Source organism: Sabethes cyaneus, chromosome 1, assembly GCF_943734655.1.
Source record: "Sabethes cyaneus chromosome 1, idSabCyanKW18_F2, whole genome shotgun sequence".
NCBI lineage: Eukaryota > Metazoa > Arthropoda > Insecta > Diptera > Culicidae > Sabethes > Sabethes cyaneus.
The window spans coordinates 108,770,954-108,793,718 of NC_071353.1; the positions used below are offsets into that span (position 1 = coordinate 108,770,954).

Sequence of the window (22,765 nt, forward strand, 5' to 3'; positions counted from 1 at the left end):
TTTGTTTTATTTACGCTAAGAAGCAAATAAATGCATTATCGGGATCAAAATAATACAAACGACAATTGCGCTGCGTGTTTGGGTTTGAGTTTCTGTCAACTGCAGCAGACAAAAATAGAGTTGCGAGTCCCTTGGCTCGAAATCAATCACACGCCGTTTGGTCCATGACAGTACAAACGTCATGGACCAAACACCATCTGCGGTAACGCACACATGTATGGAATGTGACAGCAATAGATCCCCCCTGGTTAAAAGCTGGCACCAATGGTTTAATTGAAACTCGACTAAAAGAACTCTTTGAATTTAAGATTCGCATAAGCAGGAAAAATCTCTAATTCAATGTTGTTCAACGCATCGCATAATTTAAGGCTTAGTGATCATGTCATTCAGGTGAACCAGCAGCAACCAAATATCAACATTCAACCAACCAAAGCTACCGAGCGTTAAACAACAAAGCTAACACTGAGCTATTATGTAGACACACAATAGCGAAATTACCAACATCACGATAATACCTAACATTAATAATAGTAACAGCAAGCCGGCACAACCATCGCAAATGTATGCGAGTGAAAACACAACGTAATCGCATAATTTCTATGTGCCCCTAGTCAGAGTCAGAGCGCGAGTACAGGAGGAATTTATATCGCGCTCAACGGTGAAGTGAAGTGAAGTGTACTCAGCGGCGGTTTCGCGCCGGTTGCGTTGCGTGTTGTGTATAGAATTGATGAAGTTATAGGTAGGTATGGGTGTAACAGTGTACATTTTAGAGTGCTTCATCCATCATGGTGCAACGGATTGAATCGCGAACAATCGTGTAAAGTCAGAGACCGACGATTACTGGATCTGTATAATTGGAAGTCTTGTTTACGAGCTGCTTTTTTGGCAATGATGTCAGTTTTGGACGCGATTTACGAAGGAATTCTGTTGAATCCCCTGAGCGAATACTACATCGTGAATTTTCATGTTTGGAAACGTAAAAACGCGAAAAAGGAACAACCATATACGCTAACGTGAAATTTTTAATGTAAAACTACGTTTTTGTTTTCTATATCGGGGTACACAGTACACTTCAGAAGCACGGGAACATGTAACAAAAAGTGGTTACGTTTTGCATATTTATAACGCAACCTTTTTGACGTAGGACTACATGTTACGGCAAGGTTTGGGATAGGTTATCATTCCAGAAAATCGAAAAATGCTAACGTCACGAAAAATTCATAGATTTCGAGCGCTAATAACTAAGTGGTTTCCAGGTCGATTTAAAATATATTTGTGCTAATCGATCGGAAAATCTTCTACGCATAAACCCCAATAAAGAAACCTATTGATTTTAAAGTACACACTATTGGAAAATTGAAAACAATGAAGCATTGTCCAACTGGAAATCCTCGCTTCGTGATTGGTTGGAAAAGTCATAATTTTAATGTGTTTTTAGAAAAAAAAAAATGGTGACGAAATCTCCTCGTCTCAACAAGTTTTTTTAACATTGCGATTAAACCTAGACCAATTTGATGTCTTTGCTTGGGAAGTACGCCAGAAAGAGTGATAAGGTCTTCTCGCTCCAACAAAATTTCTTACAAACGCGATTAAACCTGGTCCGTTTTGATGTCTGTGTTAGGGAAGTGTGCTAGAAAAAATCACAAAAGTCCCTTGTCCAAACAGTTACGGTAAGACGGTGGAACCTAAGCGAATTTTAAATCTGTAATTTTTTTTGTATGTATTTATAGGGGGCATAGTACTTTTTACACCATATTTTTTTGCCTCATTTCAAAAATTTATTTCTCGATAATGCGAAAAGCCAATCGAATCAGGTTTTTTGCATTCAAAACATTGCATTTTATACTAATATTTACAATTTTGTTTTCATATGGGAACCTCTTCCCCTTTCCCCTGCGGCTCCTTGAAGAACTTCATTCAAAAAAAGACATGAATTGCGGTATCGTGGATTGGCGCTTGGGGGCTTATCCGAATTGAAAAATTCCAAAACGACATGAAAGTATATTAAATTATCTCGTGTTTGACTAATGCTTTTTTTTTAATTCGAACGCATAACAAAATGGCGGACATTCAAACATAAAAGTAAGGTTTTTAGTCGAAAAAATTGACTTTAAACATTTTTAAAAAATACAAAAATTGCAATATCGAAAAAGGGATGGGCCAAACACTAGATAATTTTGTTTGCTTTCAAACAAAAAAAGAATCATGAGAATTGCTTGAACCGTTCATGAGATATTTATGGTACCGACTTTGAAAACCTGATTTCGAGAAAAACGGCGTTGAAGTTTTTATTCGCTGTGTAATCGCTCCAGACATGCGCGGTACAAATATGTAGCTGTAACCTTGGCTATTTCTGGAATTCATCCAAACGACTTCAAACACATATGGTCAAAATTTTAATCTTTCGAAATAATCAATAAAAAAATCGGTTTTTACAAATTGAAAAAGTACTATGCTCCCTTAAGTCTGGGGCGGGCAAAGTCTAGAAATCAATAAAGACATATCAAATAAAACATTGTGATTGGTGTCATACCTGGTGGGGGTGCATGGCAAGCTCTGAGGTAGCAAATTTATATATTTTTGAATAGAACTAAGTGAACACTAGATTATTTGATCAATTTTAGGCAAAATTGAAGCAAACTTGAAATTGTGTGATACATTCATATAGATGATAATGAATCTAAGCAATTATTCGATTTATAATCAAAATGACTTAAACTGAGGTCTTGTAAAAAACGTCACCGATTCATAGAGGAATATTTGAGAAAATGGTTAATCCTATTGTAAACAAATTGAAACATGTCATCAAAAATGTAGAAAGTTCTACCTTATAGAACTTGTTAAGCGAGAAAGGATATTTATTTCAACTAATAGTCGACATAGTGCTGCTGTCCGAATACTTTTCGGATTGACTGTACATGCAGATTCGTATTATTACATGCAAGGATAAATGCTACTAAAGAGACTTACGTAGTCTTACGTCACCTGTGTGTTCGTGTCTTGCACACAACTCCTCTGATTTTTTTATAACTTCCTTAAGAATCTGGTTATAAGCTTAAGTAGTCTTATGGCACTCTACAGAAAACAACAATAAAACCGATTATGCTTTTCGCTGCTCGACAGCTAACGGTATAATTTACTGAAGCTTTTCTCTACAAAGCTATGAAGCATATACAGCTTGCTCTGGTAAAAAGCTAAATTAGTCCGTCAGTTATGTTGACTTGAAAATACATCCGTGAGCAGAAAAGTAAATTTTTACTGCTAGATCATCCTGATCGATTTGGTTTCTAGCGACCACCATAAAATATCCCACAGAATAATTAATAAATTTTCAGCAGTCTCCGTTGATTTGTAGCATAAGCACATTAAATTTTATCGTGTATATTGATATAATAGGTTGATAAAATCAACATGCCATTAAAATTGTGCAATTTTCGAAAACTGATTGTTTATATATTGAATTAGTCAATCTCAATTTGAAGCAAAATAATTTTAGATGCTTCCTCTGACCGGAAGATCAATTGATAATAACTTTCTTTATACAAAACACTTTGCTTTAATGAATTTTTGTTTGCAAGGTAAAACAAAATACTAGCATATGGCAATATGGCCTTGCATAAAATGTTGATTTCGGTGTCTAATACTCTAATATTCTTCATAATGGCAGCAATAAATCTGATAGGTCAGCGTGTTACCGTCTTAATCTATACAAAATCTATATATGGGTCATTCCATCTCAAACGTACACAAGGTTTGGATTCGACCATCAGCGATTTCAACCAAAGTTGGCATAATTGTTTATTGCGACCCCACAACCAATTTCCTAAAGTTTTCCGTCGATTGATCAATCCCCCTAGCAGTGGCACTACTTCCTTTTTTACAGATTTTCAAAAAAAATATCATTTTTCTGATTTACATATCTCTGAAACAGTAAGATGTGAAGACATGCCAATATACTTTTTCTGTGGATTTTGGCCGCGCAATCGTATGATGTTATCAGTTTTTATCCAATTTGTCACCATCATGCATTTTTTTGCAATTTAAACCGAAAAATGCGAATATTTGCACGTAGTGGTTTTCGGAGCCAGGGAAGGTTCTTATGATGGTTAGAGACCCCTCCCCTACTAAGAGGGGGGCTCCCATAGAAATGAAACACAAATTTCTGCAGAACACGAGAACTAATCAAGCAAATGGAACAAAATTTAGCATGTGGGTGTTTTTGGAGACAAGAATTTTTTCTATAGTAAATTGAGACCCCTCCTCTCTTTAGAAGGGGAATTATGACTCCTCTCCCCTCTAAGAGGGGGGGTTTTCATACAAATGAAATACAAATTTCCTCATAACTCGAGAACTAATCAAGCAAATGGAACCAAATTTGGCATGTGAAGGTTTTTGGAGGCAAGAATTTTTCTATGGTGAATTAAAACCTATCCCCACTTTAGGAGGGGGAGGGGGGCTCCTATACAAATGAAATACAAATTTCCTCATAACTCGAGAGCTAATTAAACAAATAGAACCAAATTTGGCATGTGAAGGTTTTTGGAGGCAAGAATTTTTTCTTTGATGAATTAGGACCCCTTACCTCTTCAAGAGGAGGGCTCCCATACAAACGGAATACAAATTTCCTCATAACTCCAGAACTCAATCAAATTGAGACCCCTTCCTTCTTTATGAGGGGAATTCAATAATGGGGAGGGCTCCTATACAAACGAAATACAAATATCCTCATAACTGGAGAACTAATCAACTAATTGACATGTGGGGGGTTTTGGAGGCAGGAATTTTTTTTTATGATGGTAGGGGGATAAAGACTCATACAAATAAAACAGAAATTTTTACGTAATTTAAAAACTAATCGAACTCGAGAAATTTTAGACTCTTTCATAAAACATTAGTCAGTAACACCAGAAACTATCATTAGTAACATTAAATGATTCAGGGCGAGACGAACACAGACAGCGAGTGTTGCCGGCGACCTGCCGTCGGAAGCGCCGGCCACTGCGGGGGGCAGCCCCCCATAGAAATCACCTCTATCTAAGTTTATTTATTTTCCTAGGTCTACTGACCTCTATTAGTTTCCTTTAGTTGGGTCACCCCTGCGAAATGGTACTTTCTACGAAAAGATTTTTCGTGAAATGGTACATCCCGCGTAAGGTTTTTTGCGAAATGGTATTCTGCGAAACTCTATATTACGCGTTATGGTCAACCGAGAATTGGTGTTCCGTAAAATGGTATTCGGCGAAATGGTTTGTAATGATGGCGAATATTTAAATGCTATCCGCTTTATTTTATCAGGCTTAGCAATGGGTGAGTTGTTTTCTATTTTACTGTGAGGAATATTTGTATATTAAAACACCCATGAACTTCTCAGAAACTTGCAAAACTCGAGATTGTGATAAAGGTCATCCGAGATTCAGGATTTATGTACAACACAGTTTAATTTCTAGCAATACGAAGTTTGTCGGGTCTGCTAGTTTTCAAAAAAATTTGCTTAAAATGTTCGCCAGAAAATTCTTCATAAGAATCACTTAACTAGAAAAAACAATATTGGTAGTTTGGGAGATATGGCGTTTTAAATATCTGGGGTATGCGTAATTCTATCTGAATTATTAGTGAAAGTATGTTTAAACACGTCTACCTGAAGCTTCCGGACATTTTCATGACTAAATAAGGCCATTTCAAATATTTTAAAAAGTTTTGGTCCCTCCGGTGTTGGGCCACTGAGGGGGGCAGGAGGGCGAAAAAAAACAAAGTGAATTTTTTAATCGAGCAAAAAAATTTGGATTTTAGGCATTTTTATTTTAAGTTCAAACGTGAAAACCAAAGCTGTTCTTGCTTTTAATATATACGTTATTAATTTCCATGCCAAAATCTACGAAAAAAAGACAAAAACGAAAGATAATTTTTTTGGCCGATTTTCGGAAATTCCGCGTTCACTCAACTCGTATACTCATTTTTCAAGTTTTTCAAGCTGTAGAGCCCACAGACAATTGATTTTATAGAAAAAAATTAACTCATATCCTACAAATTATTTTTTTGCCTCCGATTTTTCAAACCAATTTCCAAGGAGGGGGGGGGGGGTGACAAAAACTTTTGAAATGATTTGCAATGGCCTAATGCATTTTAATAAAAAAGATGCATTTTTAATATAGAATCAACATAATAAATTTTAATGTTCTGGATACTTTTGTATATATTTAAATAAAAGTAACAATTTCGAACAAATTTTTATAGTTTTATTATTTAATTGTGCTAGATATTTGTGCAATCTTGTATTCCATGGGGAAAGGTCCATAACTCTAAAATGGCTGAACGCCTCTTCACCAAACTTGGCATACAGGTTCTTTGATATAAGGGAATCAACACTGAAGGGTTGACAAAAAGAGGTGGGGGGTGAGGGTTCACAACAGGTGGGAGGCCATAACTGCGAAACACTTGGACGCGTCTTCATCAAACTTGGCACACATGTTCCTTGGGATAAGGGAATCAGAACTCGGGGGATAGACGAAAAAGGGGAGGGGGGGTCATAACAGGGCGGATAATAACAGGGGGGAGGCCACAACTCCGAAATGCCTGGGCAATTCTTCATCAAACCTGGCACACATGTTCCTTGACATTAGGGAATCAGCAGTGGGAAGTTGACAAAAGGGGGGAATCCCTAACAAGGGGGAGAGAGATCTAAATAAGTAAAAGCGGTTGCATTTCTCTTGCATTTAAACCGATTGCAGTTGTGCAACTGACTTTGAGAAAAGAGGGGGGGTTCCACCGAGGAGGAATATATGGCAAATAAACTTTCGTTTCGTTTCCATTATAGCGACTATCATTGAGCAAACCGATGCATAATTAGCTACGTGACAGAAGGGGGAGCTGACTGGGAAGCAGCTGACATGTTGTGGGACGAGGAACGTGAGTATGAATGTATGTTCTGCAATAGCTCCGGAACTTCTGGACTGTTCTTCATCACATGTTTTTTGGCATGTTTTTTTGCATGCCGGAGGGTTGACAAAAGAGGGAGACGGTCTTTTACAAGGGAAAAGAAAGGCTCAAATGGGTAATGGGGTGCGTTTCTCTTGCGTTTGGAACGATAGCAGTTGTACAAGTTGTTTTATTTCTGAAAGGGGGAATGGGGTAGGCATTAAAAATGGGGAGGTTCAAAAACGTATACCGAGAAGAAGACAGATATTACGACAGAAGACAGATATAGATAACGATTACCGAGAAGAAGACAGATTTACAAGTGGTTGGGAAACAAAGACAAATGAAGTAGACATCTATACCTATAAAGAAGGATTTCTGTCTGTCTGTCCTGTGTTCCTTATAGAATCAAAAACTACTGAACCAATCGGCGTGAAAATTTGCATGTAGAGGTTTTTGGGGCCAGAAAAAGGTTTTAGTGATGGTTAGAGACCCCTCCCCCCACTAAGAGGGGGGGCTCCCATACAAATGAAACACAAATTTCTGCATAACTCGAGAACTAATCAAGCAAATGGAACCAAATTTGGCATGTGTGTGTTTTTGGAGACAAAATTTTTTTCTATGATGAATTGGGACCCCTCCCCACTTTAAGTGGGGGGGGGGGGCTCCTATACAAACGAAATACAAATTTCCTTATAACTTGAGAGCTAATCCAGCAAATGGAACCAAATTTGGCATGTAGGTGTTTTTGGAGGCAAGAATTTTTTCTATGATGAATAAGAACCTCTCCCCACTTTAGGAGGGGGGGCTCCTATACAAATGAAATACAAATTTCCTCATAACTCGAGAACTAATCAAGCGAATTGAACCAAATTTGGCATATGTGTGTTTTTGGAGACAATTTTTTTTTCAATGATGAATTGAGACCCCTCCCCACTTTAGGAGGGGGGGTCCTATACAAACGAAATACAAATTTCCTCATAACTCGAGAACTAATCCAGCAAATGGAACCAAATTTGGCGTGTAGGTGTTTTTGGAGGCAAGAATTTTTTCTGTGATGAATTAGGACCTCTTCCCACATTAGGAGGGGGGGCTCCAATACAAATGAAATACAAATTTCCCCATAACTCGAGAATTAATCAAGCAAATAGAACCAAATTCGGCATGTGGAGGTTTTTGGAGGCAAAAATATTTTCTACGGTGAATTAGGATCCTTCCACACTTCAAGAGGGGGGGCTTCTACACAAATGAAATACAAATTTCCTCATAATTCGAGAACTAATCAAGCAAATGGAACCATATTTGGCATGTGGGTGTTTTTGGAGGCAACCATTTTTCCCATTATGAATTAGGACTTCTTACCTTTTTAGGAGGGGGGGGCTCCCATTCAAACGAAATACAAATTTGCTCATAACTTTAGAACTAATCAAGCAAATGGAACCAAATTTGGCATGTGAGAGTTTTAGATGGCAGAATTTTTTTTTCTGTGGTGTATTACGACCCCTTTCCCTTTTAAGAGGGGGGGCTCCCATACACATGAAATACAAATTTCCTTATAATTTGAGAACTAATCAAGCAAATGGAACCAAATTTAGCATGTAGGAGATTTTTGAGTCTTGAATTTATTTTATGATAGTTAGAGACCTCTCACCCCTGTGGTAGGGGGATATGGACTCTCATACAAATAAAACAGAAATTTTTGCGAAACTCAAAAACTAATCCAACTCGAGAAATTCGAGACTCTTCCATAAAACATTAATCAATAACAAGACCACAAAAACTATCTATAGTAACACTAGATCATTCAGGACGAGCCGGTCGCGAGTGTTGCCGGTGACCCGCCGTCGGAAGCGCCGCCCACTGGGGGGCTTGCAAAACTCGAGATAGTGACAGAGATCATCCGAGATTCATGATTTATGTACAACACAGGTTAATTTGTGGCAATACGAAGTTTGTCGGGTCAGCTAGTATTCAAATAAAAAAGGGGTTTGTGTCTTGGATTATGAGAGTTTTCGTTACAAAAACAGATGTACAAGTGACTGAGTGACAAAGGGACCCCGAGTGAGATCGGGCAATCAGCTAGTACTATAAAAAAAAATCAGAGGTAATGATTAATACCGCAATAAAACCCTTATAAAATTCAAGTAAAACCAAGTGGCTTTAGGATTGTTACTTGGGTTGCTACTCAGGCGACTTTTAATGCCAATTAACACTAGATATACCAGCATTTTAAATATACCTATTTATACCAAAACCAGTCAAAATGACTGGTGGATAAGAAACGGTTGATGAACGACTGAATAATGTGCAACACAGACCCTATAGTGGTCCTTAGCCTCTTATCCAGCAACTTCTATCTCCACCTCCTCGTTGTAGGGTAACCAACCTGTTTTGGACCTCATCTGCAGCTGTACATAATTTGGACACTTCCATTTGACTTTGCTGTACAAATTATGTACAGCTACAGATGGGGTCCAAAATAGGTTGATTACCCTACCAGCCGGAATACGAGCAATCTTAGCGGAGATGTGGTAACCAACCCTGGTGGTAACTAAGGTCGTATACCGACAGGCAAGGAGGCACTATCTTGTCTCGGCATTATACGATGGCAGCCCCATCATGAGACTCGGCAGCATAGCCCTAGTAAGGCAAGATTTTTATATCTAGAATATTACGAAAAATCAAGAAAATTCAACTCGAAATATTTAGCATGGACAGGCGATGAAACAAGGATTTGGAATGGATGCTTCCTACCGAATTTCGTGGATGGCGACAGAATGTTGCTCGTTCAGTTAGAACCGCAAAAGTTCGACATTGTGGCACTACAGGAGATCTGTCGCAAAGCCGGGAAGTTTTGGGGGATCCGTGGCGGCAAGGCCCAATTTTGCCAGAATGGTGGAGCGACCAACGAGCTGGGAACGGGCTTCGGAGTGATGGGCAGAATACAGGATCGAGAGAGGATATGTGTGTTGAGGAAAACAAGCCGCTTCTTCAACTACACCATCATAAACGTGCACTGGCCACACGAAGGTAGATCCGACGACGAGAAAAAAGCGTTCTATGTCCAGCTGGAGGCAACATACGATAGCTGCTCGAGTGCTCGCCACGGGATATCATCGTCATTGGGGACATGAACGATCAGATCGACAGGAAAGCAATGTATAATGATAACAGCCAGCGATGCATCAACTTTGCAGCTTCCCGAGGCCTGGGGATCAGAAACACATTCTTTCCTCACATAGATCTACAAAACCACCAGGAGATCACCTGACCAACTAACATTGAACCTAATCGACCATATTCTCATCGAAGGTCGGGTTTTCTCGAACATCACCAACGTATGCTCCCTACGGGGTACGGATATCGACTCAGATCATTACCTAGTATCAGTACACGTGTGCTCAAAATTATATACCTCACGGCAAAGCCACCTCGGTTAAACAATCGATAATTAGACAACCCGGAATGTGATGAGAACTACGCGCATACTATGCGCCTTCCTCTGTGGCCAGGTGCTTCGACCCTCGAAGATAAATGTAGCAGGATACGTTCGGCCATCAGTGAGGCCGCAAAACGCCAGAAGGAGAGCTAGAACCACTATTTCAGGCTAGTGAGATGCGCAAGTTCTATGAGAAGGTGAACCGATCTCGTAAAGGATGCACACCGAGGCCTGATATGTGTAGGAACGAGCAGGGAAACCTGGCCACAAACGAGCGCATAGTGGTTGGTGAGTGGAAGCAGTTATTTGATGGGATCTCAATTGATGATATAGCAAAAGGAAATGGAGCAAAAGTCAACGTATGAGAGCCTAAGGGCGCTTCGACTTCCGATCTCAAAATGATCCGGCGAGAAATCAGTCAGCTGAAGAATAGAACCGCCGAAAAGGACCGACTCTCGACAAAACTCTACAAAAATGGCCAAGAACCATTAGGAACGGCATTTCACTGAATAATTTCATGCTTCGAACTCACCGTTCTCCCGAAATGCTACATTTCTTCATAGAATCTTGCACCAGTCATTTTGACTGGTGCTGGTATAAATGGCAAAAACAAAAATTATATTTGTTACTAATATATACAAAGTAACATTAAGTTCATAAAATGTATTCTCTACTTATAGCTACAAAAGTCATAACATCGTTTCTAAAGTCAAATGTTAGATGTTGTAGAAATTTCAAATTGAAATTGCACGACCAGTCAAAATGACTGGTCTGGTATATCTAGTGTTAATGCCAATACGAGCATGAAAGCTGGTTGACGGGCTATAATCACAGTGAAAACGTGTATAGTTGAAAGCGACTTCGTTACTATTGATGTGTTCGTGGAGCCATGTTTCCGTTAGAATGAGAACGATGTATTCACAACTATTGAATAACAACTGCAGTTGAGTGATTTTCGTATGCAAGCCTCCCACGTTTTGATAACAAATCGGGAACTGTTGATCGGATGCTACCTTTGCTTCAATAATGAGCGATTGATGACTTTCAAAATGCTTACAGACGTGCACGCCGGTGCATCAATCGAGATCAATATTGCTCACGTCCCTATCATCAAGTGAGTGACGAGAAGCGATGAAGCTAACGGTATTCCGAACGCTGACGGTTTGGTGGGGATAGAAGCGAAGTTGATCAAGTTTATCTATGGAGCTTGAAGCAGGGAACGGATCAATACCTGGCAAGTCGAATCATATTAAACTTGTCCCCCTTTATTGCTAGTGCCGGTGAGAGAAAGGATTTCAATGTACAATCGTCCAGCATCCTTGCAACATGATCGGCCCACGGTGGTCTCCCAACTTTCACCAGGTGTACGATAGGAATCTCTCCAATTAGTGCCTGCAACTCGTGATTCACACGCCTACGCCACTGTCTGCAACGCCTTTCGTTCAAATCTGACAAGTGCAGGTACATATGTTTTTCTTAAACAAAGTTACTGTCTCAAATCCGTAGAGGACTACTGGTCTGATAAGCGTTTTCTACACCGCCAGCTTTGTGCGGCGGCGTATCCTCTTGGATTGAAGCGTCTTGCGGAGGAAAAAGTAGACTCGACTTCCGGCTTGAATGCGTCGTTGAATCTGCTTACTCATATTATTGTCGGCGTTTACCAGAGATTCAAAACCAACTCATCAATCGCTTTCAGTCCACTGTCCGCGGGAAGTGAACGTTGTTTTCTCTGGAGTCTGAACTCAATCCTCCTAGCCACCGTTTTTAGTCTGGCGAAAATTCCTTCCGCAGTCCCAAGGTTTCTAGTAATGATGTCGAGGTCGTCTGCGAAGGTTGGGATTTGGCTACTTTTGTAGAAGATCGTTCCTCTCGTTTCGATGTTCGCTCGCTGGATCACACCTTCAATAGCTAAGAATTCTTCAATAAATGTAAAATAAAGATTTCAGAATATAACACTAGCTTTTGACAATTGCTTCATTCACGTTCACCTGTTTGCCTTTCGATCACTTGATCAGTTCAGTTTTCTCATATCTAAAACAACAATTGAACATTTTTTGAGAGGATGATATACCACATGATAGCGTGCCTCATTCTAATTCAAGCGAACAACTGTTGAAACGAGCAAAAACCTTTTTTCTTTTCCCATTCTCAAGTCTTTAAGTGTTTTGAAGCGACTCTTCCATGTTTCTTTATTTTTTTCTCGATTATCTAGTTAATTTCAGACAATGTTTTGTTCCTGGTTAGCAGTGTTCAGTGCAATATCCCTACCGCCATCGTTCGTATGGCGTGTCTGTACAATGTTTGAGTCTGGTTCCTAGTTCCGAACGATGCTTGCGTATGTGACAATGCAAAATTAGCGCTTCGGTTTCATCTACATACGTAGAACCAAGCCGGCTACGTATTGTAAACTTCAAAACTCGCTTCTCTTCACGGTTGGCAGGAACAAGACCCCTTCTTCCCAGTTCACTCTCCGCCGCGCGTGGTGAATTTCAGCGAATTTGAATCGGCGCAAATAACGAAAATGCGGAGGCTTGTGTGCTCGTGTGTTCTGTACACACGCACCCATTATCATAACACCACCGGCGATTCCGTCCAATTAAGTATGGTGTAACGAGCCTAGTCTAGTTCATATGGAATGTTGGCTTCCACTTCCCGCGAGTGAATATGATGCATTCGTGACGATAATACAACTATTGGGGATGATGGTGTTGGGAATCGCTCTATAGATTCGTACGATGGGTGAAACGATGAGAGCCAATCGCCAGGTGAAAAAGCAGATTGCAAACTACACTGAACCACATGTTTGCGAACCATACAAATTGAGTGATGATGTTTGAGCAATAAATACACGAGTCGTATGGGGATGTGCCCACATGCTTCTATTCTTCTTCCGATGGGAATGGGTTTTCATAAATATGGCGATGGAAATTAAAATGTCATTAAATAACAAACAAATCAGTGGCGTAATAACAATGACCCACTAAACCAGCAGCGAGCAATTGTCTTTTTACTATAACTGGGTATATCGTATATGAACCTACACTTCACCCACTAGTTCTCATATGCAATCAATTAAACACTTACTTGATATTACATAACAAGTGTTTTGGACCCCACAGCCTCGGCCTCCGGTGCGTACAGAAAGCGCACATCCATGTGACGTAACCACAATCGTGGTGAAAATTGTTATCATACTAAGATGCAACCAAATCATCATAGCTGACCAGCCAGCCGTGGTGTTGATTTTCCCGCAGCCACGGCTAAAGCTGGGCCCCTCCCTACGGTGTGGAACGGCCACAAGTTACGCTATGCAACCACAAACCAAACCAAGATGATGCGGCAACCGAAAGCGAATTAAATAATTTGGACGAAAAGGAAAAACGGCCCCAGTTGTTTCAGGTCTTGTCATAACATGACCCGCCGCCGCCGCCGCCGCCCGCGGAGTGCGGTTTTTGTATAGGCGATTTTTCCCGCGAATGGGTGTTAATTTTCGCTTTCACCTATTATACTCTTCATCTTACATAATAGTAAAAATCCGAGCAAACAGATGTATACAGTTATGATTTACTAGCAGCAGCCATTCAAATATCAAACCGTAATTTAACGTAATTCGGTAGCTTCCGGGCGGTATGCATATTGCAACCCAAAGACCTGATTTTTTTTCTGGGCCAAAGAGAAATAAATTAATGTACGTTTTAGGTGATTAACCAAACAAACAATCAATCCACCATTGGTCGATAACTTCTTATTTCTAAAAAAAGAACATGTTTTTAGAAACGGTATTTACTTACCGAAAACTTGCAGATTATAACGTCATTAAATTGCGTAGAATTCAAGTTATTTTCCGACACTCACGAGTGTGACGTAGAGAAATCTGAAAATATAGAAAGAATTGTCTGTCTTACCGCATGTGAAGGCATCTTAACGTATTTACTATATTGCAGTCTATTTTATTGAAATATGTTGTTTTCCAGCTGATAATTAAAATTACAAGGTGAGTGATAATAATTGTCAGTGTTTTTTGGGCGTGTTTAATAAAAAATGTGTCTGCATATTTCCGTAAACCTGCCCCTAAATCCCAAACCTGCCCCCAGTTGGCCTTGAGGTACGACGCAGGTCTACCAAGCTAGTCATCGTATGTTCGAATATCGAGTAGGAGAGGCTGTAGGAGTCAATAGAATCATCGCTACTAGCCCCGCAATTGTCCTGTACTCTAAGTACGGCTGCGAAATCTGTCGAATGAAAAACAGAAGGTCAAGTTCCGAAGGCGGAATGTACCAATCAAGGATTTGCTACCTGGCCGCAAATGCACTGATTGGACATCGGAAGACCTCAAACGAGTAAGAGAGCGAGTTTGACGGAAATCAGATCAGTCTGAATGTAAGATGGTCAAGGAACTGGTGATTTCGCCGTCAACCTTGAAGAATATTTTGAAAGATGATCTTCGACTGATTGCAAATAAAAAACAACGGGTGTACGATTTGACTGGAAAGCAGGAGTTTGCAAGAGTCGAAAGATGTCGGCAAGTGCTCAATCAGCATGGTGGTTGTGAAATTCTGTTTTCGGACAAAAAAAATATTCCTGCTACAGGATCTCCACAACCAACAAAATGATAGGATATAGGGTAACCAACGTATTTTGGACCCCCTCAGCAGCTGTATATAATTTGGACACTTACAGCAAAATCAAATGCAAGTGTCCAAATTATGTACAGCTGCTGATGGGGTCCAAAATAGGTTGGTTACCCTATGCAGCACTTCTTCGGGATAAACTGGCCGTTCAAAGGTTCCAGAATGTTTCCAGGGTGATGGTATGGAGATGTTTCTCTAAAAAATTGAAGATTCCATTATTGTTCATTGAACCTGGAATTGAAATCAACACTAAATATTACATCGATAATGTTTTGAAGAACCATTTACTTTCTATCGTCAAAAAATCACACTTCTTCCAACAAGATTCTGCACCGACTCACAAGGCAAAAGCTAACAAGCTTGGTCTGAGGACAAATTTCCGGAATTTATATCTTCGAAAAAGTGACCTGCCTCTTCGCCTGATGGGAATCCTCTCGACTTCTATGCATGGTGTTCTATGCTAGGCAGACTATGAAGCACCAAAGGATTGACTGAGGATACTTTCAACCAACGCACTATAGGCAAAAACGAGCGAAAAAACAGATGCAATATAGATACGGCCTGCAGGCTGATAAAATATGGGTGATCTTATGTAAAATTTTCCGGAGAATTTCGTGGTGTCCACCCCTTTCCTGTTTGCCATCGGAAAGTGCCCCATTTAACTCATTTTCCGCTATTTTTAAAATTTTTTTTACTCTAATTGAGCTGTACCAAGCAAGTTTTAGAAAAACAGAACCTAAAAACCTGATATTTGTGTGTAAGAAAGTCCGCAGAATCGAATAGGACTTATCGCATTTAGTTTAGAGCACAATCATTTTTTTGGTTGAACTCGCGTTACCAAGCCGACCATATCAACTCGGAAATTCAACCAATAAAATTAATGGGGTAAACCCTATTCGATTCTGCAGATTTTTTTACACAAAAATTTCAGGTTTATAAGTTTTATTTTCTCGAAGTCTAGTTTGGTATAGTCCGTTAAGTGTGAAAAAATGTCAAAAATAGGGGAAAATGAGCAAAATGGGGCACTTCCCGATGGCAAACAGGAAAGGGGTGGGCACCACGAGATTCTCCGGAAAATTTTACAGAGGATCACCTATTTTTATCAGCCCGCAGGCTGTACCTTTATTGCGTATGTGTTTTCGCTCGTTTTTGCCCATAGTGCAACGTTTGGAGGAGAATTGGGACGAAATGTTTCGGAAAATCGTGCGTGCTTTTAAACAACGATTGCGATTTAAAGCAAAGGGAGAAAGTATTGGACTAATTTAAGACAAACGTTGTGGGTATACTTTACACACGCGTTAGCTTCGTAAACATTGGTGTGATTTTTAGTTCGGACGATGAAAAATTTTGATGGACGGATTTTAAAACGGTACGACAAATTTAAGAAATAAAGTTCGTTGCGTAATTTCAATAATATGCTTTAATAATCGCTTTTCAGTGATTTCAAAGTTCACGGATCGGAAGGTAAGTGTGTTTTAGTCAAATCAGCACAAGAACTTCTGGAGTATTCATTAAATCCATCCAACGAATGATGAAAATTAGAATGGCTTTACTTATTACGACGGGAGTTAGAAATAAACCCTATAACAGGGAAGGTTTGAAACTACCAACCCCCCCCCCCCCCCCGCCTCGCAAAATATTTGAAAAAAGGCAAAAAATATGGTCTAAAAAGTACTATGCCCTAAGGTCTCTCCACTACAGTTAACTCGGTCATGGGCTACCGCTCTCCAATTCCTCGGACACTGAGTACTCTCCGATAGATCTCGCTCCACATGATATAATCATTTTGCTCAGTGCGTTTCTGGTCATCTTGTTCCTACTGGATGTGAGGCAAAAACCATCTTTGCAGGGTAGTTCGACATTCTTGCAACATACTCTGTCCATCGTATTCGTCCAGCTCCAGCCACCTTTTGGATACTGGGTTCGCCAGAGGGCTGTGCGAGTTCATGGTTCATGCTCCGCCTCCATACTCAGTTCTCCTGTACGTCGCCGAAGATCGTTCTTGGCACTCGTCTTTCGAAACTCCGAGCACTCGCAGTTCCTCCTCGAGCATTGTCAATGTTTCATACCCGTAGAGAACAACCGGTCTAATAAGCGTCTTGTACAGGATACACTTTGTACGGAGGCTTAGTCTGTTCGACCGCAATTGGTTGTGGAGCCCATAGTAAGCACGATTTCCGCTAATAATACGCCTCCGAATATCATGGCTGGTATCATTGTCCGCCGTTACCAGTGAGCCAAGGTAGACAGATTCGTCAACTACGTCAGCCTCGGTTCCACTGGCCACCATGTACTGTGTTTTAAACGTATTTTTACCTTTTACCCAATCTTTTCTACCTCACGCTTTAGTCTGGTATACTGGTCAGCCACCACCAGAGATGTTCTGCCGATACTATCCATGTTATCGGCAAATTGAAATCGGCAGACGAATTGACTAGATTTGTTGAAGATCGTGCCCCGCGTGTTGATATTCGCTCGGTTCATAACACCTTGTAGCGCTATGTGGAACAGCAGGCATGAGAGACTGTCACCTTGACGAAGCCCTCTGTGTGTTTCGAATTAACTTGACAATCCACCCGAAATCCGAACACAGCACTGCGTATCATCCGATCCATCGTAGATTGATTCAGTTTGATGAGCTTCCTGGAGAAGCAGTTCTCATCCATAATTTTCCATACCTCTTTTCGGTTGATGGTATCATATGCAGCTTTGAAGCCAACGAACAAATCCTGCAATAACAACTAGAGAACTTTTCAAGATGGTGTGAACTCCGCCTGCAAATGACGGATCTCTGTAGAGGCACGTCCGAGTCAATATCATCTTCGGAACCTCGGTTTCGTACAAGATGATATTTGTCGCCTGTGTAATGCCGAGAGCGAAACCTCGGAACAGTTGTTCTGCAATTGTGGAGCACTAAATATTAGGACGCAGACTACAGTATCTCAAAAAGGGCTTACTAGAGCCTAGGGAGATCTGGTTTGCGTCGCCGATCAGAGTAAAAAGGTTCATAAACCAAGTCATCCCTGAGTGGCACCTGATTCGCTCCAGCTACCAATCTTTCACTTTCTCAATAAGTGATAGTTAAGCTCGAAACGTACAGTAAAAGAAATAAACGGGGCATACCACAATAGTTCAAAATACTGGACGCAGTGGTAAGAGTACCCAACAGAAGAGGAAAAAAGAAGATGGTATAATGAAAATATAATGATGCTTGAATTTGGCAAATGTTCCACAGGAAAAACGGCCCATCTTTTTCGGCTATTCGGCGGTGAACTGATTAGAAGACAGTTCTGCATCAATGACCTGGCAGCACATCAGCTGCAACGTTGCTAAAGCATCCCGCAGTCTTGCCGTGATTAAAGAACGGCGAAAAGCTTCACTGATATACAGTCCTCGAAGCAATTGTACTACACGCTCGGCAATCTGAAATCCTAATCATCTCACGCAAATTCATTTGATTCGCCCTCCATGGCCTGCCATGGAATAACCTGATCCAGCTAGCAAGCTACAAAGCGCACCTGATAGAACCTAATAGAACTGGAAACCCTAGCATATCCTGCGGACGAGGGCCGATTGTCGATGGATTCTCAACCATATTTATTTATAGGGGAATGTCGTCGTGGTTGGGCCGCCTTTTTGACATTCGCCCATAACTTCCGTTTCAAAAAGAATTTTTAGAATCTAAATATATCGTTGGAAATATCTAAGAATAAGCTATATTTCTGGAAAATCATGAACTGATTGCTTAAAAAATAATAAAGTTATAGACATTTACGTGAAGACAAAAAATGTTGTCATACTCGGGCCACGTTGTACAGGTTGGGCCACCGCTCTTAATCTAAAAAATATGTATTGAAATTCTATGTAGAGACATCAAAAGAATGAATTTCGTGAGCAACGGCCCTTATAAGTATAAATATCCTATTTTTAATAAATCTTTGCGAAATTTTTGGTGATCTTGTAAATCCATATTACAACAATCGCGTTTCCCGAAGTGTACTACTGCAATGAAAAATCAACCACAATCTAGGTTTTTATTGTACTAATTAGGCTTTATTTCATCACATTTCCCGCGACTGACGTTCTCTAGCGAAAATTGCGCTTCTGTGCTTAAAATTATGGTGGCCCAACCATGACTACACAAGTAGCCCAACCTTTACAGTAAGCGCTTTTGTGGCATTTACCCACTTACCCCCTTACATCCTAACTGGACGGGATATTTCAATATCCTTCGAATAGAGCATAACACACTTAATAAATTTTCAATATTTATCCCGGTAATTGCATTTCATGAATCATTTCTTGAAGAAAAGTTAACTGTACCTGCAAAACTTTTTTTGTATTGATCCAATCAGTGAATTTAGTACGCGTGTTTTAAATACACGATTGAAACTCACAATATTGTGAAAAGTTAGCTGTCACAGTAAGAAGTTTTACATTGCTTGTATATGCGTATCACGAGTTACTAAAACTGAAAAAATCGTGGAGGCCCGACCATAACAGTGGCCCGACGATAACGGCATTACCCTACGTTTAATCATGACCCCTTCTCGTAGCAGAATGTTTCAAGTGCTGCTTCGAAGGACAAATTATGGCAGTAAACGGGGTCATCGTTGGGCTTCAATGAATCTTCAGCCATGTACATGTACTTACTCGTAATTCGTACTACAGTAATGACCCGATTTTGTCACCCCCATGATGAATTTAGGGGTGACAAAAACGGGACAGTGACAAAATCGGGTATTATTTCAATTTTTATTTTTTTGCAGATAACTTAGAACGAACTACATATATTTCATTCTGATCACTTTTAGGACATTTCGCACTTCCTTCTACCTCTCTGTGGACATTTGTCACCTGTTCCACAGGTCCCACAGGTATAAAAACACGCGTTTTTTAATTGCGCCGAAATGGTTGATTATACTGGTTAACTATGTTCAGAGAAATTTCACAGCGTAAAACGCTCTTTCTTATGGTATGAACGATTCTTTGATTAACCCCCCTAAAAGTAAGATAGAAAATTTATTTTTCAAGCAATAAGAGATAGAGCAAGAAAATGTTCTACAAAAATTTTGAGAAGATTATTATAAAGAACTTTACCAAAGAAAGTGACCTTCTAGCTATTATAGTTGTGGAGATAAGAAACAATTTTTGTGCAAACTCCACGATAATCAACACAGTTCTTTTCACAGTGTTTTAACACATTTGACATGTTTGAAAATGATTTTCAAACTAAGCTTTTGATAAATCAAAAGCGTGACAAAATCGGGTCAAAAACGTGACAAAATTGGGTCAAAAACATGACAAAATCGGGAGTGACAAAATCGGGGAGTGACAAAATCGGGTTACCACTGTAGTTAAATTGAAGCTGTCATTAGGTCAATAATATGTCCGTTGGTATAAACAAAATAAAATTAACAAGTCCAAGAGTTCAATCTTGGTCATTTTTACTTTAGAAGAAAAAGAGCTTCTAAAACAAAGTGATCAACCACAATTTTTTTCTGTGAGTATTTTACTTGCTTTGTATTTGTATTTATTATAATTTTGTAAACTGTTACTTACTTACGAAGCGTTCGTCTATGCAAGCATTTTTGCATAGGCTTGAACTTCTTTTGTATATACTTTAATGAAAAAATAGTTATTTAGCTTGATTGCATCGTTTTTACAATGTTGCCCGTGTGGTTAATGTGATAATCTCTATTATAACTTAACCCTTTATAAGACAGTGGCAAACTGCCACCAACGAAAAATAGTTGTTTTGTTTTTATAATTATACTAGCTGACCCGATAAACTTCGTATTGCCACAAATTAAACTGTGTTGTACATAAATCGTGAATCTAGGATGACCTTTCCCGAGTAAATGATTATAACAAACATATAACAAACAAAATATCTCAGTTAGATAGAAATAACAGAATTTGTTATATTTTTGATCAGACCAAATAATGAGGCTAACAGAATTATTACAAGTTTTGTTCTTATATCAAAATTTGTTATTATTTTGTTACAGAGCAATTTCAGCTTGCAAACTGTTTGTCTCGACTATTTTTGATTGCAATGAAGTTTTGCTAATACATTACATTCACGCACCGAATCATTTAACATGAAATATATTTTTTCGTCAAGAGTAACTTTTAAAAAGAGCGTATTTAGAAATGAGATTATTTTTTTCAAAAAATTCTATCTCGCAAATTATTTATTTTATGAAAATGACGTCAAAGGAAAAGTTGTAATAAATTCAGTGTATTTTCAGTAGACAATTACACTGAAAGAAAAAGCTTTGCAAATACGTAATAAAAATCATAAATTGTGAATTATCTCAAAACATGTATTTTTTTGAAGATTTTTTAAAGCGCAAATAATGCTCCAAAATCTGGTGAAGAGCTCTTTCGGAATTTTTATAATCTTTGAAAATTGACAAGTTTTGTAAAACTAAAATAAAATCAAATTCTACACATAACATTGAACAAATTATGTCATATAAACTTTTTTCTTAGGTCGTTCTCAAATTATTGCAAATTTAAAAGCTAAAAATCACGTATTAGGGTATGCGAAGTGTTCAAGAAGTAATCGACCTTCACAGATTTGAACCAAATTTTGTCAGATTGTTTGTTTTAGGTCAGAATGTAAGAATCCTAAGTTTGGTGCTGGTTGGTCCTCCCCACGATTAATGCGAACAACAACTAGCAACATGTCGCATTCTACATATTGCTAAAAAATTGTCTAATCAAAATGCACCTTAAGAAACATACTCGATGCAGTAACACGCCGCTCCTGTCAAGTCACGCTTGGGGAATCTCATGCAGTTTATTACTAGAAATTAAAGAACGTATTGACAGAAGTCTTTGTTTAAATAACTTAAAGAGCTATTTTTGAATGTCATTGTAGAATTTCATATATGAGAGAACCAATTTGTTTAGTTAATGAATGTCTCGTTTACTCACACTTGCTAGATGCTTGAAACTGAACATAACTGAGCAAAACAATATATAAAATATGGATGGACGATAAAATAAAATCTTATCTTTTATAATCTCGGTATATGTATGTTTACAAAGTTCAAAAGTAGTAAAAATTTTCTCCAAACCTTTACCAACAAAACAAAAAAATTGTCTAAATAAGTCGCATAATTACTGAGCAATTGTTGCTTCAACACATCATTTATTTATTTATTTATTTACTTTATAATGGGGCTTTCAACCGTACACATCACTTAAATAATTAAGTTCATGGTTGTTTTTAAACTTTTCTGTGGTTGAATCCTGCTAAAATGAGCAGAAAAGTCTACAGACTCGAAACATAGGAGTCATTGCAAATAATGTTGATAGCATTATTTTCTTATATGGTCAGTGTTAAATCACACCGGACCAAGTCGCAAAATTTAAAAAAATAAGTTAATGACAGCAAACGATTGAGAATTTCCTAAGCTACATTTTACTCTAATCAGATTACATGAATGTTGCAAACAGCCAAAGATATGAAATGATTTCGATAGATTGATAGCTTTAAACTACACAGCAGCAGCAAACTTTGAACGTGCTTTTCTCGAAATCAGAGTTTGTCAGTTGGTTTAGTCTAACTTAACACCGATCATATATGGACGTTTTTAAGTCAAACCGAACCAAGCGACAAAACTCTTCGAGAAAAACGCGTTCCAAGTATGTTGCTCTGTATGGTTAATACCTATCAATCGTTCGAAATCATCTGATAACTGTGCCTGTTTGCAACATTCATGTATGTAGTCTGATTAAAGTAAATCGCAGCTTAGAAAACTGTTGA

The 22,765-nt window shown here is 39.0% G+C and overlaps 1 protein-coding gene across 3 annotated transcripts in view; it reads right to left on the reverse strand.

Moving 5' to 3' along the window:
- Positions 1–22,765, reverse strand: part of LOC128740172 (myosin heavy chain 95F) — a 103,197-nt gene that overhangs the window by 53,058 nt on the left and 27,374 nt on the right. For 2 of the 3 annotated variants that reach the window (XM_053835701.1, XM_053835708.1), the window contains one exon: positions 14,146–14,228. The exons of the other annotated variant lie outside the window; for it this stretch is intronic. The gene's annotated coding sequence lies outside the window, so the exon portion shown is untranslated. The remainder of the gene's footprint in view (positions 1–14,145; positions 14,229–22,765) is intronic. 3 annotated transcript variants of the gene reach the window in all.